The following is a 15156-nucleotide window of genomic DNA, read 5'->3' as shown; positions in this document are numbered from 1 at the left end:
CAAACTAGAATAGCTCTAACCACAACAACAAACTTGTTTACAACTAGCAGCAGTTACTGATCCTGTTTGCAATATCATCATCTATCCCAAGAGCCCTTTCCTATAGGCATATTTAGTTCTTTATGTACACTGTACACTAGTCTTTTTTTTTTTTATTGTTGTCATGTTCATTATATGCTCTCTATTTGTTAGCACTGGACGATTGGTCATCAACAATTGTGGTACACTGGACGATTGGTCATCAACAATTGTGGTACACTGGACGATTGGTCATCAACAATTGTGGTACACTGGACGATTGGTCATCAACATTCTTGCTACCATTACAGCTACAGATTAAATGCTTCCAAATTCCTTTCAAATTGGAAAAACAAGACAAACAGTAATGCCTGGTTTGATATTAGCCATTGGCATGCTTTGTTGGCTTTCTCTGGGAGAGGAAGTTCATGGAAAATATTAAATTCACTATCAGTCCCCAGCTGCATGTATATCCGTATTATGGTAAGATAACATACAGTTTCTAGCATTTCCAAATGGTCACCCATCTGGTACTGGGCAGGGTCCATGTCACTTAACTTTGGTGATCTAATGAGAAAAGTGTATTAACACAATCATGCTGAGGATCATTGAGTAATAAATTCTTTGTTTTAACTATTAACTAACGATTAAAATAGTTGTTTACAAAGAAACGGAAATGCATTCTGGCAGATTTCATTTTGTAATTAAATTCTTCTTATGAAAACTGTTTTTAATACTTTATTCTCATTGTATTTTTAATTTCAAGAAATAATCGATTTAAATAACAAAAATATATAAGTTACATAGAGATGAGAAACACAGACACATGAAATGGGGTCACATTTTATTGATCTATTTTATAAAAGGCAGTTGTCTTATTTTCTTGGTCAGGATTTGATTAGCTGTTTTACTCCACTTTTCAAACTTTAAGTAATGATAGCAAAACAGCAACACCTTTTGAGCAATAGTCCATAGCTTGGCTTTTAAGCCTCTTATTTTCTTATTTTTTGTTGCCAAACATGATAGAGACAGGAGGCCAGGGCGTTAATATCAAGATCCTGATGCTTGATCCTGGTTGGCCTTTATCATAGCTGGAGTGCCACTTTCAGAAACTAGAATGTTTACGCTATTGCTTTCCTTTTCCCATCTGGTGTATGCCCTTTTTATCCTGGGTGTCAGCCTGCCGTTATGTGTTTTTACTTTTCTTCATATTTTTATATATGATTCTTCATTGTCAATGGCTTTTATTTATTATTCAAAGCTGCCCTCTATTAAGAAAGGGTGTGCTCTCATCCAGAATCTGGGGAGTTTGCTGGATGGCTTGAGGAGACAATATATCATTTTTTGGAATATTTGGTCAGAGTTTACTTATAATGAAAAGTATCCTCATGTTAGGATCTCTAATATACCCCTATACAGAGATCAAAAGAAGCCTGAGAATTGTGTCTAGTAGGTATTCAAATTGTATGCCCAGCTAAATGTTACAAACTACACAACAAAGACCCACAAAATTGGTATATTCTTGATTAGCATTGCCCAGAATAAATAATGAATATCTAAAATTAAAATAAAATATTAATTCTGTGTTTCGTCAGAAGGAGGAGGATTCAGTTTGTCAACCATTTTATGTACCAATCTGGAAAGAAAATGACAATTCCACAAGGACTATTATATAAAGGAACGCCATCTGTGTGTTTGTCTGCTAAAAACTTTTGTCAGCCACATTTGGCTGGGTCAAAACCAGTACCATCTGAAAGAGCAATGCCTCAGATGCATAATATGAAAATTAGAAAAGAAACATTAATTCTGTGGCAGTCAACTGGACCACTTTTTGGAAGGGAGTCATTTTTCGTGTTGCTATTTTTGCAAGTCATGTACGCATAATTAACTAAAACTATGTTTAAAAACCTTATTTTGCAACGTCATGACATAAGCTGTGTGGGCAAATGCGTTTGCCCATAACTTTTTCCCTTTTCCTCTTCCAAGTTTTATGTTCAAGCCCGGACGCCGCAGCTTATTTTTTCTTTCCAGTTGCACAGGCACTCCCTACTATTTTGAGTAAAGGAAAAATTTTGATTTATTCATTTTTTTTTTTTAAGGGTGGTGGGGGTGGTGTTGGGGGGGGCAGTGCACGGTCAACAAAAATGCTCAATATCCGGAGAATAGCTTCTCTTTGTATCCCTTCTGCTAAAATACCTGGTGGGGAGGTTATCACGCACTTCTTTTTTGGGGCGATTACATTTTAATGGTTTTATCTATTCTTTTGTTTTGGAAATTGTTGTGGGGGCATCGATGAAATTGCTCAATATCCTTAGTATAGAAGGTGTATCGAACCGAGCTTCATGTCGATCCACACTAGTCTATTATTTAAAGAAGAGTTATCTGTATGTATGTCTGTCGAGCTAGAGATGGTTAGGCTGGGCAGGGAAGAGAGAGGGGTTTAGATAGAAGGAAGGGAAAACTAAGGGAAGTGAAAGAGAGAAAAGGATAGAGGAATAGCAATAAAAGTTTTATTAGAAATATGCCAGATATCTCTACTAGTCTTATATAAAGGACAGTATCCTGCATATATATCTACTACAAAACTACAGAACACTTAGAAAGTTGGTATATTGTTGATTGGTGCTGCCTTGGATGTATCATAAATAAAATTTACAAGAATTTTTTTTTTTTTTTTTGCATGGGGGTCACCACTTATCAAGGCCCGAAGGCCACTCAGGGATAAGGGTTATTGCGTGTACAGTAATCAATGAGATAGTATTGTAGTAATCATTAATTATTCATTCACATTCATGGGGGGGCGGGGGGCAACTTGCTCAGAATTCATCGTGTGGGGTTTGTCGGCAGCTTTTCAACCATTTACAATGTTCTTACATATTAAAAATATGAGAAATCTATATAAAAAAGAGTTGTTCACGTGTATGTGTTTCTCTACCTAGAGAGGAATGGGTTGGGTGGAAGATAAAGGAGTTGCGAAGAGTGAGGGGGGCAGGGAAGAAGAAAAGAGAGAGAAATAGAGAACGAGAGGGGTAGAGACATAGAAGTTTTAATAGAAAAATATTACACTTTTGCCAGGGGCAACACAGGGTAACCTTGCTAGTATCAAGATAAAAAAAAAATACAATAATATTGCACACAGAGGTAAGTCTACTGATTTTTCAGTTAACCAAAATAGAAAAATGATGGATGGTTCAAATGAAACTTTAAAAATAAACAGCATTTCTATTTATGGTGAATATTTTTATTTCTTTTCAATTTGAAACTTTCTTTTTATTTTGTTTTTTAATTTTATTCATGCCAAACAAGATATATTTTCACCAAGACGAAAAGGACTACCGTGATTTAGTAACTATATTTATAAAGAAGTGGGGAATTGTGTAGTAAGATGTTTGATTACATTTAAATTTCTGCATGTTGGTACAGTTTAGGGAAACAGGAAGCAGGGAAGGAATTCTAAAGCTAAGTAGTCAAAGGAAAAAAGCTATTAGAGTAAAAAGTTTTCCGGCAACAGGAGACCTGTCCAGTAAAAAGGTTTGATTTGTCTACTACTCAGGTTTGTTGGGGGCATTTACATTTTGGGGGTACAAGGGCTGCAAGTTCATCGGAGCACATAAAAAACGAGTTCTTGCTGTGAATGTCCTACAAGGAGGAACCAGAAATTGAAGCCCTTTTAGGAGCCGTAGAAGAGGGGGAAGGACTGTGTGTGTGTGTGTGTGTGTGTGTGTGTGTGTGGAATTGGATGCGTATACGTACCAGTTTCTATAACAGACGACCTTGTAAATTAGCGTCTTTCTAAAAATGTTTTCTTTTATTTATATATGTGGGAATATCGGTTTCCTGTTTTGTTCAAGTGAACGATAAAATATTTATTTTCCTTTAAACAGGTTTTATCCGAACAAAAGATAAGCTACAAAAGGGAGGAAAAATGGAATTTCAATTTTTACACTAAAAAAGAGAAGCAACGCTTGTGCTCGAAAGAGAAGTAGGAGTAGAAGAATCTGACGGAGGTGGAGAGGAGAAGGCGCACTTGTTGGCGTTGGTCTTCCTTATAAGCGCATCGCATCGCACGTACGCAGCATCGGCAGATTGTATTTATAGAGACAACGACGAAAGACGATATCCGTGCACGGTTTGCAGGAAAGGGGGAGAAAAGAAAACGGACAGTCAAGAAATTAACAATTCGAAATATAGACAAGTTATATATTCGACATAAAAAAAAGAAAATTGTCTTAAAATATAGACATTGATATTTATACTACGAGTGAAATCATTAATGAGATGTCGATGATATTGATTGTGTGTGTGTGATTTATGTCACGAAACTACTTAAACACTAGTAAAATAAGTAGTTATGATTAAATTATAAAAAATAATAAAACCAAATCTGATCTTAACGTTAAAAATGTCAATAAATAACAATAATCATGGATTCAGTATAACTACGTCGTCACCATGATAAAAAACATGTTATAATAATTGGTACTTACGCAGAATATGGATTGTGTTAAAATAATAACGTTATTAGATGCTGAGGGCGTTTTTGTAACTCTTCACCCAAACAATTTAATAAACAAAAGATGCTGTAAAAATGGAATTTAACTTGAAAATCTTATCTTTAAAAAAATGACATAGTTAGTATTCTGCATAAGTACTAAACGAATTGCCTTTTTTAAACCATATATAGCAAATAGTAACCCAATAGGGTCACGAGTGGTCTAGCCTGGGTACATTTTGTCCATACCAAGTCCGAGGATACGTCTTCGACAATCAGTCCGACAGAGTCTGGGTCATTTTTAAGTATCTTACATCTGTCGGACTGGGGTATGGTTCTGTGCAATTTTAGGATGTTCACCCTCCCAGGCCTTACCTTCTTTTTGAGAAGAGATTAGTTTAGACGCTCCTACCGCGAAATGTCGACGGAATTATTCAGGCATTTTTATTTTATTTTAGTTATTTTTTGACAAGAGTGCACACGTCACTTGTGCGCTGGATTCTCAATCCCCACTTTCATACCTTGTGTCACAGGGTTGGGTCAAGGAAGATAAATATCTACTACTATTACTACTACAAATCTGAATCTTGTTATCATAATGAAAGAAATACGTTTATTTGACAATGGATGATGTCACAACAACCGATGAATGGTCGTTGCCAAAAAATGTAGACAACGCGTTTGAATGCTGCAGCACTGCAGCAGTGCAGCAGTGCAGCACTCAGCAGCAGCCGAAACTGCTATTGCATTAACCGCCAACGTCAAAGTAAAAAAAAAAAAAAAAAAATCATAGATTATATATACACCCGTTGTTGTATCATTTTGCTTAATTTCAGATATGAGATTTCGAAATTTATTTGTTATTTTTTTTAGAGAAGTTTATAATTTGTTCTTGAATTATTCCAAATACTCTTCTCTGAAATATAACGCCTGAAGAAAATCGGAGGTTACATCGGCTGAAACGTTCTGGAGCACCCAATATTCGAATAGTAGTCGGAATTTTACAACTATACATATAATTTTAGATAATTAAACAAAAAAATTAAATAGAAGACATTAAAATTAAAATAAATAAAAACATAAAAATTTACATTTTTATTGTTCAGCATTTTAGATAATTTTGCAATATTTTGTTTTAATAATTGCAATTTCGGTTTGAAATATTTACACAATAAATTCTGCGTAGGCGTTGAGAAAAAAATGTAATTTGTAATGGATCGACTAATAAATCCCTGATTTTACATCAAAATAGTTAAAATTATTTTATTAAACATTAAAATTGCCTTTCAATTTATACGTTTTAAAACCTAACCCGATTTTCAAATAATCGGTAAAATAAAAATTAAAAAGAAGTTAAATTTTAATCTAATTCGGTTAACTGGAAACATTTTTTTAATGAGATTAAATTAAGAAAAGTAAATTTTATTAAAAGATTAAAAATCAATCGTAGAAAAAAAGTTTTGTATGTATGGTTTGGTTCGGTTTACTTAATTCGATTTGTAGTTTCAAATTTATATTTCAATATTTTTAATTTTGTCTTCCATTCTATGTGAACATTCGGTGTAAAAATTACAAATCGAATAATTTTTATTAGAATTGATGCCTTTTAATAAGGATGAATTTGGGACGCTGTATTTGATCTATTTTTAACACTACAAAGCGAATAAATCTTATAAAAATAAAAGAATTTAGGACGCTAAAATTGTATATAACCAAAAATATTCCATTTTTTTTTTTTTTTAACAGCAAACGACCTTGCCATTCAAAGGGATACGTTCTTCATTTCAAAATATATTTTTCATAATTTTAATAAAATGTGTATATTTTTTTAAGATCAGGATTTCAAGTTATTATCAACTATTTCGACAGAGGAAGTCAAGCAGGATGTTTGATCGAATTTAAACTGAAAAAAAACCCAAAAAACAAAACAAAAAAAAAAAACAAGAAAGAAAAAGGCGTAAATATGGTCGACATTTTTTCATTTAAGTTTCAGAATTTTTTCGATATGGTTAAATTATTTGGACTGTTATTTGAATTTTGGTTGTTATTTTTACAATATTTACACCGATGTAACCTTCGATTTTCTTAGGGCACACTTTTCTGAACTTGAAAATTGTTGTGTCCAATTTTGGAACCAGTTCTTGTCATAAAAAAATGCAGAGTTCGTCCATAAAGATTCCAAAGTTAAATAAAATGCGTCTGGAGACGATCGGAGAGTGCATCGGCCGAAACATTGTCAAAACAACTAAGATGACAATATAATAATCAAAGTTATTAATTTTGATTTAATTTATACTACATAGTTTTAATATAAAACTAATCAGTCGAAATAATTAATAAATTTTTGTTTATAAAATATTCAGAAATCAAAGATATGACAACACTTCTATTTAAATGTAAAATGTTCGGACGTTTTAACCATTTTTTGTTTTTATGAAGAAAAATGACAATCTAGCAAGATGAAAGTGGAAACGCCATCAAGTCAGACGAAATGGAATTTAAAATAACAGGTTATATGTATATATATTTAAAAAAAAAAAAAAAAGTAGGATCTAACATTTTATCAACAAAATCTCATCTGTTGATAATGATTTTTAAAAAGAAAAGTAAAACTTGGAGTTTTTAAAGAAATGTCCTTGTGGCCATTGTCAAGGTCGTTCAGCGTCCTTGACACAAAGACAACCAACTACGCGATTAATATAGATAAAAAAAAAAAAAACGGGCTTTTATGTCGACATTGGTTTTTAAATCGAAATAAATGGTATTCAAATACTCATTGAATTCTACTACATGCTTTTTTAAATATTTATAATATATTTTATAAAACCTATAATAACTACATCAAATTAAGGGGGTGAAAAAAGCAAGCACACACTCACCTGCGACTGTTTCAACAGGAGAGAAATGCGATCCACACCGTTTAACTGTGAGTCTGCGCAGAGATGCAGCGGCTGATCTAATTTATAGTACCGATGACGTCATTGTTCTACCGATATTGCGAAAAGTGACGGCTTTACGCGAAATAATGTCGGAAATTTACGGATATACACGGAAAATGACGGATTTACACACAACACTCACGGAAAAATCTCTATTTTATTGAAAAACAAAATTATTTGGTTTATTCTAAAAATTCTTTAATCTTTAATGAAATGATTTCGTTTCTATGAACAAATTAGAAATAAATGATTGCAGTAATTTTGCATGTTTTAAGGTGTATTTTACGTAGGTCATGTCCTTGACTTTCATCGCTGTATTGTTTTGGCGACATGTTAACCAGTAGCGTGACGCATGTTCGACAATCATTATATTTTTCTTTTATTTTCCCCCTTTACTAAGATTCGTAATACTAATAAGCCAATTTATAAATTTTCGTTTAATTTCAGAAATTTGTATTAAAAATCATATGTTACATATTTTTATTATTATTTTAAGAACTGTTGCAAATGGTGATTGGTCTTAAAAACAAACAAGACAAATATAATAATGGCCAATAAAGATGGTAAACAGAAGCAAATTACTGGTTTTACTTGATAACATCACAGGAAGAATTGCCGAAGAGTATCTGGTTGTGTAAGACGACGTTGCTGGCTATATTTCACTTGAGAGGCGTGTCTGATTTTATGCAACCATGTTCTTGATCATCTGTAGACAAAAAACCACTTGGACGCTGATGTTTAATTTATAAGAAGATTTAGCGCTTCTACACTAACAACGAAATTTTGTACCTATTTACTATGCCTCCCCACAGGACAGAGTTAGACACCAGGGTCGTTTTTTAACGTGGAGAAAAGGTACAAAAATAAAAATTGTCTCAGTCGTGAAGGATTTCTCCTCCATCGAAAGAGAACAAGAAATAGAAGTGCAGCAATGCAGCATCTGAAGAACAGATACTACACTTTGTAGTCAATAAATGGAGTTTTCATATTTAAAAAAAAAAACAATGGTTTCTACTGATATTTTTTTTTTTTTTTTTTTTGTCAGTTTCAATTAATTACAATGTTAACTTCCAAAATATGCAGTCGAAATTACCTGAATTTTAATGAATTATTTACAGAAAAAACAACCGTAATCGTGTTAGCCGGTGAAAAAATTATGGCCATCTTGTTTAAATCTAAACCGAAAATTACCACTTTTTTTTTTAAATCTCCTGTGTCTTACATTAAATACGATCGTTTTCCCCAAATTCTATTTTCTATTTTCTTTAATAAATAATTTTCTACCTTATCAATTTTCGTAATTTTTGGATATAAGCATCTTAAAAATAATAGGAATACGTAGATACCATTGTTTTCATGTGAAATTCAGTATTACGATTTCCGAAATTTCGTTCTGATAGTGTAGAAGCGCTGAAGATTTATTAATCAGAATACTCACGGAGAAAACTTCTTAATAGGTATGGGCAATAATGGCGGGAAAAAGATAGGGGGACATAGTTTTGAAAGCCGGTTTATCATAATTTTTTGGTAGGTTTCCAACTAGTTTTTTATTCTAGTCAAAAGATTTGTCGTGGTTTCAACAACAACAACAACAACAACAACAAAACACTCATGAAAAAATAGAATCAAATTCACAGCATAAACATTACAGCCACTGTCTATCTGACACGTACATTGACACAAACAATTATCTCATGGAACAATGTAAGAGTACAATTCCCACTCGGATACATCCATGACTTTATCAGCTTCAATTTGATACAAACAAGTAAACATAACCCCAGACAGATGACTCCCTACAGCATGTTAAAACATGAAAATAAACACAAATCAAAAATGAAAATGACGATTAATGCCAGGAGCAACTTGTTTACAGCTACGTTTGCCAGATGAGTATAAATACAGCGGGCTTTTCAACAACCGGCAGAAATGGCTAGATTGCCAAGTAGTGAGATTCGTTCCATCAACAGCTTAACCCAACGCAGCAACAGCCATGCCACCACAGAACAAGTTAGACTGCTGCTCACTGACAGCAGCTTATCCCAGTAGAAGCAGCAGCCACCTATCACTGACTCATTTAATACCAGCAGCTCAACATCGCAGCAGCAACCAGTTACCCATCGTTAGCTTGCACCAGACCAACACACACACACCTACCTCTGAAAAGCCATTATCTATCTTTACGAAATCGACTACTCCTCCTGCCGTTCCCAGCACCTTCCTGCAACTTGCCTGGCACCTTCCTGCAACTTGTACAGTGCCTTTCTGCAGTTTCTAGCGCCTTTCCATAGCAAGCCTACAGCTTCCAGTGACGACTATGTGTTGTATAGCCGGGATCATATTTGGGAGAGATGGGGACATGTAATACAAGATGATGATGAGGGAGAAGAGAAAGACATTTATACCGTTCTGATATGTTTCTTTTTATAATATATATTAGAGAGGAGAGGGTGATCAATTCTAATAACACAGGAAGGGATGGAGGGACACATTACTTATGATGGGTTATACAAAGTTCATTAATAACGATGAGTGGGAACAAAGTTCATATAAGATGATTACACATTTTAATTTGCAGAATAACAACACGAAGACGGCAATTACAAAAATATGAGATGTTCTTTTATTCCATTTGACCGGTCGAAATAATGACATCCAGAAATTCAAAGTCGTTTCTACATATTTAAAATGTTCTCCCTTCGCTTCTAAAGGGACCCTCCTCTGATTATGTCAACTCTTTTCGACCGACCCTGCTGACTGTTCGATCCGGACTCGACTGCCTGACTGCCCACCCCCCGATCTGACTAAAACTAGCTCCTATATTGAGAATTCCTTTTCTGCTATGACGTCATGTATGGCTTCAAAACGTGACCCACTTATGTGGGGAACTTATGTGGCTTAAACACACATTTCGGCACGTGTTCCCAAACACATTTCTGCAGATAAAGAATTCTCAGTAACCTATTTTTCAACCTAACCTATTTTCAATATATTTCTAAATTGCATTGTTCATTATTTTCTAGCTGACCTTATTTTAATTCAGTTTCCATAAAAAGAATTGAACAATTTAATTATATTTTACAACAAACAATATCTAAACTATTTTATATTAAATTGAACAATGCGAAATCCTATCATTCCATTTTCTGAATCTATCCTGAACCTTGCTTACAAGGTTCGAATCTCGGTCTATCCTAATCTCATTTTCATTTATCTAAAGTTTTTCTTACTTACAAGAAAAGGGTCCCCTTTTCTTGTAACATATGAAGCCGCTTCAGTTCGAACACAAGCAGTAATCCAACTCTCAACCTAAGACCTTCAACATGTTTATTTGTTTTTCGGAAAATAAACCTGGATGGGTTTGTATTCATTCCCGACTGTATTAACTGCATTTGTCATTTCTTTGACCATTGACGTTTGTTTTTTCTTGCCTGTGTCATTCAGTTGTAGGGTTGATTGTCACCGGCTTTCTGCTCTGCAACAAATTAAAGCCTAAAGTTAATTTCCCAAAGGAAAAAAATATGTGTACACGTGAAAAAAAAAAGTTATAATGAAAAATGTTTTCACAGCAACATTCAGAGCTGACAAATTCAGCTAAATTTTTAAGTTAAATAAATTCATTGTAAAAATCCTTTGAAAGATAAATATTAGTTTTCTGGGTCTATTTCAAAGATAATTAGTAAAGTCAAGTCCTAAAATATTAAATTGAATTAAAAAAACACCCTGTTTGTATAAAAAATAGCTTAATTAGCCCCCAAAAGCAAGAGATTCTGACTTTGTGGAATCACAAAAAATGAAAAATCGTCCAAGTGTGGATTCTACAGAAGCCCAAAATGTCAGAAAGTCAAAAGTCTGTCTGAAAATAACGTTAGGTAGTTAAAGGGAGGCAGGGAGTGTTGGTCCCCCCCACCTCTCCAGCCATGCATCCATATATTCTGACGTATATTGTAGTTATCATTACCAAAATACGTTTTTTTTTGGTGTAACAAATATTTTATTTATTTTTATTTTTTTTCAATTTTCACCTCAAACAAGGCACAGTGTCACTTTGAAGTAGGAGGCTACTATCGGGGATATAAGTTGCAGGGATATTATGAAGGGAGATGAGCAGTAAGGTGTCTGTTCACATTGCACTTGAACTTCTGCATGTCAGTACAGTTGGGAAAGCAGAATCCCGGTAGCAAGGTCCAAAGTCTAGCAGTTCTGGGGAAGAAACTATTGGAGTAGAAGGCTTTCTTACACCTAAGGATCTCTACTGTGTAGAGGTAGGATTTATCTGCTTGTTGGGTTTGTCAAGGGTATTTACATCGAGGGGGCACAAGTGCTTGTAGTTCGTCAGAGTATTCACCATTAAAATACTTCTAGAATAGGCAGAGGGATGCAACATTTTGTCGATGGGACAGAGGCTGGAGCTTAGAGGACAGTTCAGGACCTATCAGATTGGCAACTCTCTTTTGAACCCTGTCCAGGAATGAGAAACTAGTAGCAGATGCACCAGCCAAAATATTACAACAGTACTTCATACATGGATGAATAGTGGCCTTATAGAGGTATAGGATACTCTCAAGCGTAAGTAGCTTTCTAGCACAGTAGAGAGAGCCCACCTTCTTCGCTGCAGCCTTGGCTATACTCTCAATGTATTTGTTCCAACTCATGTTCCCTGTAAATGTTAGGCCAAGGAGCTTAAAAGAAGTACTTTCAGGTAATGTTTTTGGCCATTGCTGTTGGTGGTAGAGAATGTTTCTTGTAATTATTGAAGGAAACAAGCTTAATTTTGGCAGCATTGAATGTGACCAACCATTTTTGTTCTCATTCCACTATGGATTGGAGATCTTCCTCTAGTGTTTCTGCCATTTCCTTAGCTATGTGCTCAATAGTCCTCCCCTCATGCCTGTTAACTGGGGGTAAAAAATAAAGCAAAGTGTTGAAGAATTTAAGTAAAGTGACAATGAACAAAAGAGAGGCAAACTATAAAAAAAGGTGCAAATGAAAAACCAGACCCAAAGAGAATATCAATTTAGCCAAGTTTTATTGAAAGAAATAAAACACTGAATTGCTTTTATTTCCCAAAGCAAGAGTTAACACAATTCTAAAAATAAAAAATAGAAGATACCAAAAAGGAGGTCTCTATTCGAAAGTGTATTCTAGAATTAATTCTATTGGATGGAACAACAAAGTTAAATTTATCGTCTAAATGATAGTAACAAATAAAACAGGAAAATATATGTTACCCTTTTAAAAATAATGATACAGAAAAAACAGTCTTATTTGATATGTAAGGTCTGAAAGGAAAGAAGCATGCAGCAGTCCTTTTCTTTGAGAGGCGCTCTCTCAATCTTCCAGAACCTTCTGGTTCTAATGTGTTTTTTTCTCTTTTAAAAGAAAAATCTCCTGATGAGAAGGAAATTTCGGAAAGATTGTCTTCCAAGAATGGTCTCTTTCCTTAGTTCCTTTCATGGAGAACATGTGTGCCAATGTCTTCTTGTCTCACAGGCCAGCAAATTTATTTTCTGTTTCTTATAGAAAAATATCTAAAACGGTTCTTCTCTTAGTCCTTTAAGACTAATAGTTTCTCAGTTAATAAGGTTCTGTTGCGACTGGCAATTGTTTATGCAAAATACTGCCAATCTAGAATACAGCTTTTTCTTCACCCTATGTCAGAAAAATCACTCATTAAAAATAAAAACTGAGGGACAAATTAGGACAAGCAAGAGTAACAAGAGCTGCCAATAATGCATTGTCTACTCTCCAGTACTTCCATAGTGTTCTTCATCTTTCGGTTAATAATCATTCCATCTCATTAAATCTTATCTCGAGTGACTCTTGATCTTGATAAGTGGTAACTCACTAGTAAAAAAACAAATAACAAAACAAAAACAAAAAAATCCATTTACATTCCACCAGATGTTACATAACGAAAGCAGTTATTTGAATGGAAAAGTGTGAGTGATATCTAAGGGTCAGGGGTGACCCTAGTAAAAAAGAAGTTAGTAAAATCACATGAAACCGAGTAAGAGATATTTCTTTATCTTCCTGATTACTCGTCCAGCAAAAAAGACATGATTTTTGTAATCAAAAACCTTGTTGCCACTTGTATGAAACCATAAGAGTGTTAAACAGACTTATCTTAAATTTTTGGATAAGTTTATGTAGCATGTAAGCATGTTACAAGCTCAAAAGAAAAGCAAAATGGCAGCCACACCTGATTATATACTGATAGGTCTCATGAAGTAACGTGAAATCTCACTACTCATATGCAAATAAGATTGCATCAACTTGGATAAAATTCCGAATTTCAAAGAAAGGAACAAGGATATTTTGTTTTTATTTTTTGTTATTTTTTTAAATCCAGGCAGGCAGCCATCAAGCGGTACCAAGAGGCAGGGTGGGGTTTGGCCGTTTTTTGACTTTGTTAAATATAATGCCTACACTTCTTAAACTAGTGTGACTGGTATCATCATCATCATCATCATCATCATCATCATCATCATCATTATCATTATTTTCCAGCAGCCACCACTTCTTTCACTGTTAGGTGCTTTTGCCCGTTTTCCTCAGTTTTGAGTTTTGCAGGTCTCTGGGAAGTACAAGCTGACCGTAACTCCATCAAGAAAAAATTTTTTCATGTTAAATATTATGTTCTGTACTTTTCTCCTTTCGGGAAAAACGTTTTCAATTTCATCCCCAGTTAATTAAAAGGCAACAAAGCCTTATCAACAAAGCCAGATCTCAAACTTCCAACATAGACCCCCACTACCACATCTTCTTCTTGAACATCAGGGGTCTACATTCCAACCAAATCACAGCAGACTAAACCAGACTTATTATTCCTAAGCGAAACTGGCATTTAACCACCTATTTCCCTAGATGAGTTCGTCATTAAAATTGTAAGGATACTTAACATTCTAATCTGAGCCCTAAGATCGACATGGGCATGGAATATGTGCCTACATAAAAGATGGCTTTCCATATGGTAGAGACATCTCCGGAGATGATCCTAAATTACCCTATATGTGCTTCTGGGTTGCACTTGCTCACACTAATGTGTTTATATTTGCCCTTTATCGCCCCCACAACAGCAGAGTTGCTATCTTTAAGAGCATATCTGAGAAAATTGACCACATCCTGTCTACTCATCCTTCGGCTACCATTCATAAACAAGACAGATGATGAGGGGAGATTCTGTCATGATTTCTCCATTGCTTATAACCTCACTCAAGATTGTTCACCCGTATGCCCGACTCTGACGGTCTCCTAGACCTTTTTCTCAACTTCCCCTAAGCTATGTTTATCTTCTGTTCTGTCTCCATCTGGGCAGGAGCTGCTAGAAGCAGCTTATCCTGCCTTGACAGAGTTCAAAATAGACTTTGTAGCCTAGTAGGGGATGCCCTTTTCTCTTCCCTGCAACCGCTTTCTCACAGAAAAGATGTCGTGAGTCTGTCTCTGCTTTATTGTTATTTTCATGTCAAGTGCTCGTCTGTGCTCTAATCTCTGTTTACCCCTCACCAAACTTTCACAAGAAACACTCGTCTAACTGAAACCACTATCAATTATTTCCCGCACTCTTAATCGGTTCCTAAAACAAAACGTAGATTCCATGAACAAAGCTTCTTTCTTAGAACTGCACGCCTGTGGAACTGTCTTCCGTTGCCTGCTTTCTGGCTGATTACAATATGGTTGCCTTCAAGTTTAATATAAACAAGTTCT

The 15156-nt window shown here is 34.7% G+C and overlaps 1 protein-coding gene and 1 long non-coding RNA gene across 8 annotated transcripts in view; one reads left to right on the top strand and one right to left on the bottom strand.

Moving 5' to 3' along the window:
• Positions 1-4609, top strand: part of LOC145288429 (uncharacterized) — a 71748-nt gene extending 67139 nt beyond the window's left edge. For all 5 annotated transcript variants that reach the window (XR_013869297.1, XR_013869298.1, XR_013869296.1 and 2 more), the window contains 2 exons: positions 193-501; positions 3903-4609. This is a non-coding gene — a long non-coding RNA (uncharacterized LOC145288429). The remainder of the gene's footprint in view (positions 1-192; positions 502-3902) is intronic.
• The window catches only part of LOC145287961 (fructose-bisphosphate aldolase-like), a 46179-nt gene extending 38491 nt beyond the window's left edge, over positions 1-7688 (bottom strand). Inside the window, exon 1 of one of the 3 annotated variants that reach the window (XM_080136041.1) lies at positions 7390-7688. The gene's annotated coding sequence lies outside the window, so the exon portion shown is untranslated. The remainder of the gene's footprint in view (positions 1-7389) is intronic. The other 2 variants (XM_080136127.1, XM_080135967.1) reach the window with 2 other exon arrangements.
• Between the last annotated feature and the right edge of the window lie 7468 nt (positions 7689-15156).

The sequence above is a fragment of the Euprymna scolopes genome, chromosome 1, assembly GCF_053919585.1.
Source record: "Euprymna scolopes isolate OS-2025 chromosome 1, ASM5391958v1, whole genome shotgun sequence".
Taxonomy (NCBI): domain Eukaryota; kingdom Metazoa; phylum Mollusca; class Cephalopoda; order Sepiida; family Sepiolidae; genus Euprymna; species Euprymna scolopes.
This window is presented reverse-complemented; position numbering and strand designations above follow the sequence as displayed.